The sequence below is a fragment of the Macaca fascicularis genome, chromosome 20 (genome assembly GCF_037993035.2).
Source record: "Macaca fascicularis isolate 582-1 chromosome 20, T2T-MFA8v1.1".
In the NCBI taxonomy this organism is placed as follows: Eukaryota; Metazoa; Chordata; class Mammalia; order Primates; family Cercopithecidae; genus Macaca; species Macaca fascicularis.
Window position 1 is genome coordinate 8,049,728 of NC_088394.1, and position 16,700 is coordinate 8,066,427.

Genomic DNA, 16,700 nt, shown 5'->3' on the forward strand with positions numbered 1-16,700 from the left:
TAAGTATATAAGTAAAGTACATATTATTTATGCATATGTTGTGTTCATGACCATTGAGATGCATCGGAGGTTGCTTAGGCTTGTTGTGCTAGGTCTTTCAGGATCTAGATTTTCTATCCTGATTCTTCCTTTTTCTAAAAAAAGTCTAAGTTGAGGAACTCACTCAGTGCAATACTATAATGGGAAGAGGTTCATGATGCTAACATTGCACTTACAAAATGGCTTCGTTTAGTCTTCATACAAGCCAACAATTATGGACGGTGTTTCTCTAAATGTTAGTAATAAAGTGTAGCAGTTTTCATATCAATCTACTAATTCTACAAAAAGCCGTTTTAAATCCCAGTGACGTTTGAATTCTGCCCATGCATATGAGTGGAACCTGCCATCACCCTTGGCCTATAATGCCCCATGCCAAGCATCACCAGCCCAGTGCTTCTCAATCTTGGTTGCACATGATCGAGCTATAAAAATACCGCTACCCAGGACCTGCCCTCAGTGCCTCTCATTTAATTAGTAAGGGGGAAGGTCCGAGCATCAGGATTTCTAAACTTCTAGATTTTCAGTTGGGCGTGTAGTGGGATGGGTTGGTGGCCGGGGGGGGGGGGGTCATGTCTCCAAATGGAAACGTCTCTTTGTGTACAATAAAGTAGAAAGACCAAGTAAGTGATATTTTGGGAGAGCAATGAATATTCTAAAACCAATCAATTGGAGTTGTCATTTTATGGCTCTCCTGACTGTGAGTGTCCAAGGTCCTCGTTATTCAAAGTGTGGTCCAAAGACCAGCCTCACTTGGGAACTGGTGAGAAATGCGGACTCTTATGTTCCAGACACACCTGCTGGGTCAGAATGTGCACTTTACCACGACTTCCCGGTGATTTCATGTAATTTGGATTAGAGAAGCACTGTTCTAGTTACAGTGATGAGGAGGGTGGTAAGAATGGCAGAATTCACTTTATTGAACCTCAGCTGTGCGTCAAGCACAGTGCTAAGACATTTTTGTGACATACTTCTCCTTAAGTTGTTACAGGAATTAAGTGATGTGTTTAAAACACTAAGAGCAGTATCCAATATCAGGTGTTCCAAAAAGGGCTTATCATCATCATCATCATCGTCATCATCATGGTCATCATCATTATCTTAAATCCATAGTCACCCTAGGACAGGAAGCATGAATCTAGTTGTAAGTGCACATGATCTCCTTTGCATGGGTGATATGGTTTGGCTGCGTCCCCACCCAAATCTCATCTTGACTTGTGGTTCTCATAATTCCCACGTGTTGTGGAAGGGACTTGGTGGGAGAGAGCCGAATCATGGGGGCTGTTTTCCCCATACTGTCCTCGTGGTAGTGTATAAGTTTCATGAGTTCTGATGATTTTATAAAGAGTTTTCCCTTTGCACTTGTTTCTCATTCTCTCTTGTCTGCCACCATGTCATATGTGCCTTTCACCTTCCACCGTGATTGTGAGGCCTCCCCAGCCACGTGGAACTGACAGTCCATTAAATCTATTTTTCTTTATAAATTACCCAGTCTCAGGTATGTCTTTATCAGCATCATGAAAGTAGACTAATATAGTGGGCCATGTGAGATGATGAGTTTGGAATCTTCCATTCAAAGATAACTGAGCTGGGGTGGCGATGGATGATTTGTTCTCCCGAAATCTTTAAGTGGCTTGCGACAGAAATCCAAATAGAATTGACATTAGCCAAAAGCAGAATATATTGTACTTTTAAAAATGTGAATGTCATGTTTCCGAGATGGGTGTCAGGAATAGCTAAATCAAGGTGACCAAATGGCGATGCTGTAAGGAATGGGCCTTGCTGAATCTGTAGACTCTGCTTTTCTTGGCGTCCACTTTATTTCACGGCATATTCTCCCCAAATGGCAAGATGTTCACCCTTAACTCAGGACTGAGATCCTGTCACTTTGTCATGACCAGCAGAAAAAGAGCAGCTCCTTTACAATCATGAAAGCTAACATCGCAGGGATAACTCTAAGGTACCCCTGTGCACATCCCTGAGCTGGTTACTCAAGTCAGAAGCATGGAATATTCTGAACAGGCAGGGCTGGCTTCAAGGATGTATCAGGCTCCTCATGAACTACAAGCTACAGAGTTCTGTAAAATCGGAGAAGAGGTTCTTCTTCAAAGAAGTGCAGTGTGTAATGCCCACCTGAAGACGGAAGGAATTCCCAGCAGGTGCATGGGACTAATGTCCACTACAGGCCCTCAGTTAAAAGAGTTGGGTAGAAAGAGGTGGGGTGTGTGTATGTGCAGCCTGCATTGACTCTCCACCTGCTGCTGTGTACATTCTGAGGGCAAAACCCTGAATTTTCCTTGGGTCTGCTGTAACAAATTCTCTCAACGGTGCTTCCATAGGGAGAAAGGAGCCAACATCTGGTGGTTCTTTTCTGGAACAGTGTTAAGTGCTTTCAGAGTTAACCCGTTTTGTATTCAAACAACTCCGTAAGATGAGTCTTCCAGATGTAATCTCCAAAACCAGAAAAAGCAGTGTAGAGGAGTTCAGTGAGGGGTCTAAAGTCACAGTTAATCGGAGGACTGCTAGGATTCCCAGCTCACTTCAAATTCATACTCCTGTAAATTCCTCTTTGTAAATAAATCAGTGAGCAAATTATCTCATTAAAATAAAATGTAAGTCAGAGATTGCCGATTTCAGGCTCACAGGCAAATGGACTTTATGACTTGCCGATACGGTAGGGGTATTTGCACCTGTGTGTATATATGTATGGATGTATTTACAAAGTAACATTTTATGTAAGAAAATGAATTTCTGGCTTCTCCTCATCTCTCCAAGATAACAAATGGCTGAAGTTGGGTTGTGGTTGTCCCTTCTGGCAATGCACGCTTTCTTCATTTCCCCCAGTGTTCTTACCTGGCCAGTTTCTATCATTTATAGAACCTTTTTTGTCCTGGAGATATTTGAGTTTGAAAATCCTGGAGTAATAGTACCCCATTATATCACTCATATACATGGTAGCCTGTGCAATGTGTCATTCGATTCTTCTTTAACTGTTGCAAAACATGCCATGTGCTCTATCTGTATATGTCTATCGGTTCTCACTGTCACACACCCACAGACACACCCCACCACTGCCCCACACACACAGCAAGGGAGGAATTTGCGTTTGATTTGCTCTTTTCTTTCCCTGCCCCCTCTCATTTAGCTCACTGCATAATCCTCCTCTCCTAACCTTCATCTCCACAATGTAGGAATTTTGCATGCTCTCTACCCAACCATATTAATAAAGCACTTAAAAATATGCAATTTTATTCAGGATTATTTATCTAACTATCTCTACTGAAGTGCTACTTCTGCAGCTCTTCAGACGCAGTGGTTTCCCTGGGGGCAGCTTTCGGAGTCCAAAAGCATTGACTGAAATGCAAAACCAGGATGCCAGCTGCACGCCCAAGAATTGCAAGCCGCTGGAGATGGGGGGTGGGGGATTTGGGTGGATGGGCCCTTCCAGTGGGCATTTGGGACATTTGGCCCATCCCCCTGCCTGCAGTCTGGCCTGCATGCACCACCTGGTCTAGGCGCCCTGGAATCTTTCCCTTCCTATGGCAGACACAGGAAACTCATACCGCATCACTGCAGCTGCGTGTGTGGGTAAGCCCACAGCAATGATGACTTCTGTACTGGCTGTTTTTACTCCTTGCCTTAAATGACATTAGCTCATGTGGTTATTCTTTGCCCTTTAGCAGGACTTTTCCACAGCCAGACAATTCTTTGTTGTGAGGGGGCCGCCCGGTGCACTGTAGGATGTTTAGCAGCATCTCTGGCCTCAACCCACAAGATACCGGTAGCACCCGCCCCCTAGGTTATGATGACCCGAATTTCACCTGATACTGCTTGATGTCCCCTGTGGGTGAATTTTCCTGGTTAAGAATCACCATCTTACAGGAAGGTGGCAAAGATGAGAGTACCAAACTGTAAGTTCCACGAGACCAGGCGTTGTGTCTGGTTTGATCATGGTTGTGTGCCAACACACAGTAGATTTTCAATACGTATTTGTTGAATGAATGAATGAATGAATGAATGAACGAACTTCCTACTGATCAGAGCTGAGGACTATATTCATCCTACAGGTAATATAATGATTATTATTCACATATTAGGAGGAAAATCAAGGGTTCCTTTTTATCTTCTCCTACTACCCCCCACTATCATTATCAAGTGAGTTCAACTAAGATTTGCTTAATGAAAACCTCAATCATTATTATGGCTCTCTTAATCAGAGTACCTACTATGTGGCTGTTGTAAATAGGTGTTCTCATTCAACTTCATTTTCTCAGTGATTCATCAGGATGGGTAATAGCAATGAAATTTTACAGATTGGGAAACTGGAAACCAGAGAAGTGAAGGAATTTGTCCGTGGCCACACAGCCATAACAGAGTAGAGACCTGATTCAGATCTTGGGCTAGAATGATTCTCAGAATCTTCTTTTCTGTCTGCACCTGATTGACTGTGGCTCTCGGTTTATTGTCAAAGCTCAATTCAGGGCAACATGAAAGAACATTAATTCCAAGGTGAAACGTGCAAGAGGTTAAGTGAATTTGACCAAGTTTCCCATTATAATTTATTTTGAGGAAAATGGATTAAAAACAGAACCCCTTGGTTATAACTTCATGTTCACTTGAAAATGAAAAGTGAGTGTTTTACAGATCCACAGCTTCACACTATCTATTGCATTTTGAGAGAGAAGAAGATGGATGGAGTGGGGTAGAGAGTATAATAATATTACAAGACTTTATATGGAAGGTCAAGTAAGGAGAAGATGAGCTGGAAGGATGGGGAATAGCAGGCTAAGAAAGAGCAGTGCATAACAGATGTATCTAAACTGTTTTAAAAAATGGTTAAGAGACTCAAGGAGAAATATAAAGAAGGGAGCACTCTGAAAGGTCAGAACAAGTAGTCAAGTAAGAAGCAAAGTAATTTAAACATAAAAAGGAAAATCCGCAGATACTTCTTTCATGCTTCAGAAAGCATCGGCCTTAAACATTGCAGTGTCCCAATAATTCATTGCAATCTTCTGCAAGACACTGAAGTATTTCATGAAGGCATACTTTTCCCCCCTAAGCTGAGGAGACCCTGAGATGGCCCAAATTTCCTTTAAAAATGAAATGAAACTGCTCAGCTTTCCTTACATTAACCTTAAAGATAATGAAGTTTTGGTCCTTGCCCTATAAAGGATAGACAGAAAGGGTCTAGTGACATCGTCCTATCATCTATGTAGATGATTTCCTGATTCAGAAGTCAATATATGAAAATATGAGTGTTATGGAAAGGAAGGAAGGACAGAGAGAGAGAAGAAGAAAGGAAAGAAGGGAGGGAGGGAGGAAAGAAGGGAGGGAGGGAGGGGAAGGAGGAAGGGAGAGAGAGAGAGAGAGGAAGGAAGGAAGGGAGGGGAAGGCAGAGAGAGAGGAAGGGAGGGAAGGGAAGGAGGGAAGGAAGGGAAAAAGGAAGAAAGGGAGAGAGGAAGCAGGAGGGGAAGGAAGGGAGGGAGGAAGAAGAAGGGAGGGACAGAGAGGAAGGAAGGAAGTGGGGAAGGAAGGGAGGGAGGGCAAGGGAGGGAGGAAAAGGAAAGGAAAGGAGAGGAAAGAAGGAGGGAGGGAGGAAGAGGAAGGAAGGAAGGGAGAGAGGGGAAGGAAGAAAGGGAGGGAGGGGAAGGAAAGGAGGGAGGGGAAGGAAAGAAGGAAGGGAGAGATGGAAAGGAAGGAAGGCCTCCTCATCCATTTTTTTTTCTGCATTCATTTACTCATTTCACTATTTTTTTTAAAAAATTGGATATCTATAAATGTCAGTTAGTGTGGAAGACACTTGGGAAATAATGGCTAGCAAAAACCCAAACAAAATGAACAAACAAACAAAAAGTCCCTGCCTTCACTGTCTAACAGACAAGGCAAAACATCAATGAGTTCAATAATTACTTCGTGTGTTGGGGCGGGGTCTGTTTTCCTGCAGTCATGCCTCAGTTTTGGCTTCACTTATCAGCTTCCACAGTTAACTTATTCATCTGCCTGCCTCCGAATCCCACAGATTTTGAGATGTAGATCAGCTTTGTCCTCTCAAGGGTTTCACATTCAGGAACGGGCTGACCCATCGGGTATGGTGAAGCACTGCTTGACAGATTCAGCCTCCCCAGTCAGTGAAGGAAAGGAAAGGGAAAGCAGGGTTGGTTTCATTTCCCAAACCACGTGCTGGCATTGGGCACTACCACTGGCTTCTGATGCATTCATTCTGGAACTTGTTTGTGAAAATCAGTGGAGACACTAAATATAGAAGGGGAGAGCCGCTTGGAGTTGAAAGTGACCTTTGAGGCCACTTCCGTCAACTTAGCACCAAATGCATGAATTTTCACAGATGAATTTCTGCTCTTTGGACATAAACTTGCTCCATTCTTTTTTGGTCAGTTTGTTTTTACCCAACAGAGCTGATACTGCAGAGGGCAGCTCATTTTATTCCTGGACAACAATAGTTCCTCACTGTGTAGAAATCAACTTTTTCTTCCCAAGGTTATTGGTATTAATTTTACCTTCTGATGTTAGGTAACCAGTCACTGGTCTCCGAAGCTGGGTCTGAGTCCCAGAATTCACATTGATCAGCCATAGTACCTCAACAAGCACCTCTAGCCCCCTGAGCATCAGGGATCTTTCCATTAAATGGAGAGTATCCTCCAGAATCTACCTCTGCAGAATTCAGGGCAAGATAAGTGTGGTTGTTTGGATCAGGTAGGTTTTGTCTCTATGGTAGACAAGAGACCACTATAGCTTTAAACTCCCATTCTGCCAACAGAACAACCGAAAGAGCTAGAATATGCTTGTTTATGTGTTTGTTTTCTGGTATCTGGGTAAAGAAATAAGGAAGGGCTTGACTGGTTTGTCTTGGGCCATGTGTTTATCGTTAAACCAATCAGAATGAATCAGGAATGGACTACTGTGGTTCACGTGACTAAACTGGAGTATTAGAGAATCACCAGGGTTCATGATGAGGGAGTGTAGCTGTGTTCACTGCAACAGAGCTTCTAAGAGCAAGCAGTTTAATCAGCTCATTCATCATCCTAACCAAACTTTTAAAAGGCAGTTCCTCAGGAAGTTAAGCCTAGAATTACCATCTGACCCAGCAATCCCATTCCCAGTTAGATGCCTGAAGGAAAGAATTGTAAACAGATTCAGTTGAATCCACATACATAAATGTTTATAACAGCACCATTCATGATAGCCAAAAAGCAAACACAACCCAAATGCCTATTAATAAATAAATGGATAAACAAAATGTGGTCTGTCCATACAATGGAATATCATTGAGTCATAAAAAGGAAGGAGCTACAGTTACATGCTACAACGTGGATAGACCTCAGAAACACTGTACTAAGTAAAAGAACCCAGAATCAAAAGACCACAGATTATGTGATTCCCTTCTTCTGAATTATTTGGAGTAGGTAAATCCACACCAACAGAAAGCAGATTGGTGGTTGCTAGGGGCTGGAAGGAAGGGGTTGGGGAATAACTGTTAAATAGGTACAGGTCTTCTTTTGGAATGATGAAATATTTTGGAATTACATAGGGGTGGTGGTTGCATAACATTTGTGAATGAATAAAATGCCACTGAATTATTTACCTTTTTTTTGTTTTTGAGACAGAGTCTTGATCTGTCACCCAGGCTGGAATGCAGTGGCACAATCTCGGCTCACTGCAACCTCTACCTCCTGGGTTCAAGCGATTCTCCTGCCTTAGCCTCCTGAGTAGCTGGGACTACAGGTGCATACCACCACACCCAGCTAATTTTTGTAGTTTTAGTAGACTCGAGATTTTGCCATGTTGGCCAGGCCAGTCATGAACTCCTGAAAATTGTTTACTTTAAATGGTTAACAACCGCCACAACGAAAACCGTGGAGACCTAGGGAGAAACCTGAAGTGAGATATATAACTTGCTTCAGCTGTGTATTGCTTTTACAAAATGGGCAAAAGATGCCTATGTCTCTGGGTTATAACAAGTGTCAAACAAGTGATTATTTATAGGGGACCCAGTTCCCAGCAACTATTAGATGCTCAATAAATAGCATGCATGCACATACCTCCCTACATGCATATGCCCACTGGTACCCACATAATTCTTATTTAATAGTGTTCTTTTAAAGAATGAGATAATAGGCCGGGCATAGTGGCCCATGCCTGTAATCCCAGCACTTTGGGAGGCCGAGGCGGGTAGATCACCTGAGGTTGGGAGTTCGAGAACAGCCTGACCAACATGGAGAAACCCCATCTGTACTAAAAATGCAAAATTAGCTAGGTGTGGTGGTGCATGCCTGTAGTCCCAGCTACTCAGAAGGCTGAGGCAGGAGAATTGCTTGAACCTGGGAGGGGGAGGTTGCAAGGAGCCAAGATTGCGCCATTGGTCATTGCACTCCAGCCTGGACAACAGGAGTGAAACTTCATCCCTTAATTAAAAAAAAAAAAAAAAAAAAAAGGAGAAGCAAAGAACTTACCTACCACATGTTAGCAGACCCTGACAGATTTGTATTCCCATATTTCTCAAAATTTGTTCTTCTTTCCCTCTCCACACCAGTGATGGTTGCCACCCTGCTTTCCTGGACTACTAAAATAGGCTACATCCCGCTTTTCAATCCCTTTTGCTTGCTCTTGATGTTACCACCAGCAGCCAAAGAGCCCATCTAAGAATGCACATAGGATGCTTTCCCTTCCCAGTTAAAAACCCCACTGTATTTAGAATTAATCCCAACCACCTTCATTTAAAGCCCTGAAAGTCTGGCTCCTGCCAACCTTGCTAAACTCATCCTTATTTTTTTTTTTCCTTTCTCATTCTGATCCCATTGACTTTGACTGTTTCTAAGCTGGCTCTATCCCAAGTGAAAAGTCACCTCTTCAAAGACCTTTTCTATTTAAAAGAATGATCCCAGCCCTTCTATATTCTTTTCCATGACACGCTATTCACGTGCTTCAGAGTCCTGATCACCATATGTAATTTTAAACATTGACTTGCTTTTCCTTGCTCTTTGTCTTATTCACGAAGGCAGCTCTGCTGTTTAATGCAATACTTGGTAGACAGCAGGCCTTCGATCAGCACTTGTTAAATGAGATTGATGTGTGGAAATTATTATTATAGTCCTGAAAAGTTTACGAAGTCTGTTTTGCTCTAAAGTACAAATTGGTGGAATTGTCTGGGGAATACATGTATAGTTTGCATTCTGGACATCCGATTGTTTCCCTGGATGCTGCCCTTTCGGCAAGAAATGCGACCTTAGCAAAAGGTGGTGGCCCAATGAACTTCCAACCTGTCTTTTATTTATGGTATATGTGTCAGAGAAATATAACAACATTTGGAAATTTATTAAATGGCAGTTTTCTCTTCAAATTCTTGCTCTAGTTTATTTTGCCTAATGCATTCTTATTAAGGGCAAAGCTAATTGACCACAAGCTTTATTTCTGCTGAGCTTAGCCAAAAAGTCAATCACCACTCAACGGGAGCTACTCTGACTGTTTGGCCAATGGACAAATTTCCATCTTGACTGGCTTGGCTGGTCCTGAGAGAATAGAAGTGAATGTGCTTAATTCTATTTTGATACTTTTCATTTTCAGCAAAACTGAGACAACATCAAAGAGTTATATTATCATGAGAAGAAAGGGGTAGCATGGAAATTATGTCATGAGAATGCTTGGTCAATTTTCATTGCATTCAGCTCTATTCAGAAAACCCTGTTTTGTTGGCAGACACTCTCTCATCAGCTATGTGGCTCATGGCAGGCAATCAAGCTGTGGCATGCTGCAGAGGGAACGTGAGCACTCACGTGCTGAAGGCAGAGGTTACTCAGGCCAGGTAACGGATAGCCTCACTGGGAAGGGCAAAAGAGTTCATTTCTCAGTGGTTTATCTTCCAGTGGGTTGGTGCTGCATATAATATAGTGAGTTAAGATGAGGAATCTATTTGGTTTTGGTTCCACCCCCTTTGCCAGCAAAACCATAAAGTGGGAAAAGCTACCCTTTGGGAGGTAAAAGTTAACAGTGCAAGATGCCATCAATAAAATAAGCTCCCTCGTCAGCAAAGAAGGGGGAACCAGGCTCAAACTTTGCCTTCTACCAGGAATATAAGCACCGTGTGTTGGATAGTATGAAGCATTTAACAATGAAGTCTTCTATTGGAAATGACATGTGTATGTATATGTGTGTGTGTATTTGTGTATATATTTGTGTGTGTATGTAGATATGTATGTTATATATATGTATACATAAACATTATATATACACACACACACACATATATATGTTATATATCTATAACTTGCTCTTTCACCAAATCCTTGTAAACACCCTGTGCTGAATGGAGAAGTCAGAAATGAGTAATGGACTACATTCAAACTTATTTATTTTCGATTTCCAAAAAAATGCAAGGCACCCCATATTTTATATCTATATGTGTGTGTGTGTGTTTGTGTATCTATATGTGCGTGTCTTTGTGTCTGTATGTATATGTATGTGTGTGTATATATGTATACATACATATATATATTTTATGTGTATAAAATATATATAACTTGCTCTCTCACCAAATCCTTGTAAACACCCTGTGCTGAATGGAGAAGTCAGAGATGAGTAATAGACTACATTCAAACTCATTTTCAGTTTCCAAAAAAGTGCAAGGCACCCCGTCTTTGGTATGTGGAAGTTTTTTAGCATTTAATGGATAAAAATTTTATATGTCCCATAAGAATTATTCACAAACATCTCCAAATTCCATTTTCAGAGACTTATTGTAGACTCGCTTTTATGCCTGTAGCTTGGATCCGAGAAATTTATTTCTACCTCTGCAGTCCAAAAAAGGGAATGTCTAATGAGTTTTTGCAAGGCAAGTGAAAGTGCTATGGTGGAATTCTTCTTAGCAAGACGAGCTTCAGTAGAAGGAAGAATGTAAAGCTGAAAAAGTTCTTTAAGAGGTATATAAATCTACGCATCGGTAATAGTCACACTAATAATAAACATTCATTTGGCATCATATATTTTCAAAGGGCTTTAAAATGTTGGCATTCCTTAGAAAGGAGAGAAGAGCTCTGGGATGAGGATTTTTATTTTACATTTCAGGGATGGGTTACACAGAAAGACAGCCACTTGTTCAATATTGACAAAGTGTGGGAAGCAGCATTGACCATTCCCTAGTGGTATTTTTGGCTATTAGCTTAGAACAGGGTATGTATCCAGGAGGCAAGAGAATGAGTATCTGACCTATTGCATTGAAAAGAATGGATAGAGATATAGTCACAAACCAGTTTGGACAAAAAGGACCTTTGTTTGTAAGGTGTAAACATCATAAACAAGGAGATGCTGGTAGTTTTTGACACTTTATGAGCACCCATAGCTTCATCACTTACGTACATTGAATGGATGTATGTTGTGATGGAAAGGAAGGAGCTGCCTTTGCCCTTTGAATGGATGGGCAGCCATATCTTGGGATGAATTAGCCTTTTGTGGAATGAATATGATGCCTCTGTCTCCTATGACAGTAAGAACATCCTTTTTGAGGCTTGGAAAGAAGTTGTCTCTTTTATCCTGCCTTGCAATGTATATATTAAGGCTTGACCAAAAATTGTTAAAAATGTTTAAATCTAAGTAATATCCTGTGCCAGCCTGCACTTTAAAAAAAAAAAAAAAAGCCTTATTCTGACTATTCCAGCTTTTACAGTTGAAGACTATTAATCAATGAAGCAGTGTGGATCCATATAAATATTGATCACTCTCTCCTCACCCTCCTGTGAATGTTCTCTCTTAATGACAGCCAATTTCAATATTCATTATAAGGGGTGCATTTTCTGGCTTGTACCACTGCTGATTAGTAACTGGAGAGATTTAACTAGACTGTGGTCATTTGGTATAAATAGTCCCTCAGATCAAAAAGATCGTGGTTATAGTCTGTCTGGACTTAGCTTAACTCTTCAACATTTCAGAAATTAGAGTGTTTTCTTGTTTGTGTCATATCCTGCTCACCTAAACAATGCTACTGTTAAGCGTTAATCTGCTCATCTTTAATATATTAAAATCAAAGCAAATATTCATGTGGTACATTTTAGATCTCTAGAGGGAAGCCCACGTGCTTTGTATGAGGTGCGAACCAGGGTTGATAGGATGTATTTAACACCATATTGTTTCAACTCAATTTAGGGAGAGAAGAAGATCATGTATGCAAAAAGTAGAACAATTCTTCCCTTCCCATTTTGTCTAGAGGGGCGTACCCTCTTTTTAGGTAGTTCTCACATGCACAACACCCGGCCTCCAGTTCTCCTCTCAGCTGTCATGCAATCTGGCAGAATTTCTTTCTGCTCCATGGTTCCCAGATGCATCCATCCCATTGCCATTAGGATTCTACTTTTGGCCTTTTTCCCATCTGTTTTGGTAATTACTGTCGTATGAACTGGTATCTCTAAATTGAAAATGGCCACTTTATAAGGTAGCACATTGTAGTCAACTTCCCAAATTGTGATGTCTATGTGGCTTTCAGTAGTTGTTTGCAGAAATAATTTAGTAACTTTACTTTTTCTTTCTTTTTTTTTTTTTTTTTTAATTTCTCAGCCACTGCAAGCTCGCACCAGCCTTCAGTGGCCTGAATTATTCAGCAGTCATTGAAAATGCAGTCAGTGATAAGGCAGACAGTCCTCGTGCCTGGGTTTGTCAGCATGTCTTGTTCTCAGCAAAGACTAGGTTCACTGGAAGCACGCAGGATTTAGTTCACCTTCTCCAGAAAGGCTGTTTTGGGGAGGATTTCTAACAACATTACTATGAATGATCTGCCTGCCTCTGTGCTGTGGTTTATAAACTCCGTGGAACTAGGATAAGCTGGCTTTGGAAGAGGCAAGCCATACTTTCACTAGAAGGGAGAGGTTATTGCATCACCCATCAGCAAGAGAGGAATTCAGGAGAGGTAGGTAGAGAGCAGTGTGGAGTTTGGGTGGCAGCCAGCTACTTTCCAAAACTTCCCAGGGGCTGCAACACAGCCGCCAACCCAAATGTCAGTGGGATAGGCCAGCATGCCAGATGCCATCACAGAAAATAACTTCCCTTGCCTGGCATCTGGGTTCTTGTCTTGTAATCCAGAAGACCACATGCTGGGTCAGCTGGTCCCAGCAGAGACCATGAGCTCTTCCGTCCTTTCTCCCTCCATGTCTGCTGAGCATTTGAATGAGTCATCAGAGTGCAGAATGGATTTTGGCTATGCCGTTAATTGAGTGTTCTGTACATACAATAATAATTAATAATAACAATTTGAACTGATCCTTCTATAGTTTTTTCTCTGGACCAGGCACTGCTCTAAAGGCTGCACAGATTGTAACTCATGTACATATTCAACATATATCCATATATCTCATTAGTCTGAAGCACAATGGAATGAGCAAAGCGAAAAGCGAAGTGCTCAGACTCTGGAGTTGGACTGATGGGCTTCGTAGTTCAACTCTGCCTCTTTCCATATAGGTGACTTTGGAAAGTAAATTCTGCTTTCTCAAGCCAAGCGTCCGTGCACAGACAATTGAATAAACAAAATGTGGTGTATACTGGAATATTATTCAGCCTTAGAAATGAAGGAGATTCTGGCCGGCTTTGTGGTGGTTCTTGCCTGTAATCCCAACAATTTGGGAGGGTGAGGCAGGCCGATTACTTGAGGCCAGGAGTTTGAGACCAGCCTGGCCAACATGGCGAAAACTCAACTACTCAAAATAGAAAAATTAGCCGGACATAGTGGCACACATCTGTGATGCCAGCTACTCAGGAGACTGAAACATGAGAATTACTTGAACCCTGGAGGTGGAGGTTGCAGTGAGCCCATGTCGTGTCCCTGCACGCCAGCCTAGGCAAGCAAGCAAGACCCCATCTCAAAAAAAAAGAAAAATATAAAAAGAAAAAAAGAGATTCTGACACATGCTACAACATAGATGAACCTTGAGGACATTCTACTAAGTGAAATGAGCTAGTCACGAAAGAACAAATATTGCATGATTCCGCTTCTATGAGGTGCCTTGGGTTGTCAGATTCACAAAGACAAAAAGTAGCATGGTGGTTGCCAAGGGCTGGGAGAAAAGAGGAATGGGGAGTTAGTGTTCAATGGTTACAGAGTTTCAGTTTTGCAAGATGAAAAGAGTTCTGGAGACGAATGTTGGGCATGGCTGCGCAATACTGTGAATGTACTTAACACTAATCAACTGCAGACTTAAAATGGTTAAAAAGAAAAAAAAAAGTAAAAGAAAGTAAGTTCTACTTTCTGCACATCTGCCAGCTGCCCTTTTCTAAGTTCCCAAAACAGATTCTGCTTTTTGCCTCCACAGAGCCTTTGCCTGGTTGCTTCCCCTTCCTGGAATATTTACTGAGTACTTGTTCCTGGGTTACTCTCCTCCTCTTTCCAAACTTGGGCTACACAACGCACCTGTAGGAAAGCCTGCTTCTGTGTTTTTCCCATCTTGTGCACCTTCCAAATTCTGAATCTCCAATAAAATGAATATGCATTTATTTCTCTCTCTCTCTTTTTTTTTTTTTGTAACTTTTATTTTATCTTCAGGGGTATAAGTGCAGGCTTCTTACATAGGTAAACTTGTGTCATGGGGGTTTGTTGTACAGAATATTTCATTGCCCGGGTATTAAACCTAGAACCCGTTAGTTGTTTTTCCTGATTCTCTCCCTCCCCCAACCTCCACTTGCCAAGAGGCCCCGGTGTGTGTTGTTCCCCCTCTATGTGTCCATGTGTTTTTATCATTTACCTCCCACTTATAAGTGAGAATATGTAATGTTTGGTTTTCTGTTTCTGTGTTAGTTTGCTAAGGATAAGAGCCTCCAACTTCGCCCGTGTTCCTGCAAATGACATGATCTTGTTCTTTTTTATGGCTGCATAGCACTCCACAGTATGTATGTATGTGTATATGTGTATGTGTGTGTATATATATATATATCACATTTTCTCTATCCAGTCTATCATTGATGGGTATTTAGGTTGATTCCATGTCTTTGCTATTGTGAATAGTGCTGCAATGAATATACACATGTATGTCTTTCTATTATCCTTTTCTCCTTTGCCTTTCCTAAACCATGCAGTTTGACATATGATAAGGCTACTTCTACCACTGACGTAGAGACTGTGGATGCCAGGATGCCCAGGAAAAGGTGGAATCAGCCTGTAATCCCAGCCTTTTGGAGGTCCAGGAAGGTAGATCATTTGGGGTCAGGAATTTGAGACCAGCCTGGACATCATGGTGAAATCATGTCTCTACTAAAAATGCAAAAATTAGGCAGACATGGTGTTGCATGCCTGTAATCCCAGTTACTTGGGAGGCTAAGGCGCCAGAATTGCTGGAACCTAGGAGGTGGAGGCTTCAGTGAGCTGGTATCATGCCAGTGCATTACAGCCTGGGCAACAGAGCAAGACTCTGTCTTAAAAAAAAAAAAATTGAAATCAGCTGGGGTGAGACCTCAACAAGTGTAATTGTCCTGTGAAGCCCATTTGCATGTGTGAAAGAATAAGATAAAAACAGAAAACACTGAGCTGCTCTGAGGCTTTATTGCCCCCTCATAAGACCGTGAGAACTCATTTGTCTTATATTAGATGATTATTTTACTCTTCTAGGCCTTTCATCTAGGCAGTTAGCTGGTTAGAATTTGCTGATGTTGTATTCACGTTTCTTTGAATCAGCAGTAACTCACTTAGGGATGAAAATGGGGCATGTGGCTTATAAGAAGAAAATAAATATCATTTATATTCATTTTTCTACTTAAAACTACTACTTGAAAACTGAGCCCATAGAGCTTATTGTACTAAAAGAGAACATTTCTCATTGGTGATTAGTATTTCAATCGTCATGAAATTCCAAAACTTCCCACTTGCTGAAACTGTAAGATGATGATAATGATGATTGTTTGAGACTGAGTCTCACTCTGTCACCCAGGCTGGAGTGCAGTGGTGCAATCTCTAGTCACTGCAATGTCTACCTCCTGGGTTTAAGCGATTCTCCTGCCTCAGCCTCTTGAGTAACTGGGATTACAGGCACACGCCACCACACCTGGCTAATTTTTGTATTTTTAGTAGAGAAAGGGTTTCACCATGTTGGCCAGGCTGGTATCGAACTCCTGACCTCAGGTGATCCTGTCGTCTCGACCACCCAAAGTGCTGGGATTACAGGCATGAGCCACTGTGTCCTGCCAAAACTATAAGATTTAATAATAATAATAATAATAAATGTTTATGGAACAGTGTTCATCAGGTAGTGTTCTAAGTACTTTACATGTATTAATGATCTTCATTATGTTATATTTATGTATCATCATCTATGATCATCTGAAGTCCTTACAGTTTAAGGGAAAAACTGCATTTGATACTTACAGTGTGTGTTAAAGAAACATGTTAAAGATGAAGGAGGAGTATTTTTTTTATTATATTGATTTCTGTTTATAAATGCTGGGGTTTTGGTGGGGTTTTTTTTGTTTTGTTTTGTTTTTTTGTTTTTTTGAGACAGGATCTCACTTTGTCACCCAGGCTGGAGTGTAGTGGTGTGATCACAGCTCACTGCAGCCTCAAGCTCCTGGGCTCAAGTGATCCTCCCATCAGTCTCCTGAGTAGCTAGCACTAGAGGTATTCACCACTACACCTGGCTAATTTTTGTAGTTTTTTTGTTTCTTTGTTTGTGGATATGGGGTTTTTC

The 16,700-nt window shown here is 41.4% G+C and overlaps 1 protein-coding gene across 1 annotated transcript in view; it reads left to right on the forward strand.

Annotated features, from left to right (window-relative positions):
• RBFOX1 (RNA binding fox-1 homolog 1) overlaps window positions 1-16,700 on the forward strand; it is a 2,485,336-nt gene that overhangs the window by 1,997,606 nt on the left and 471,030 nt on the right.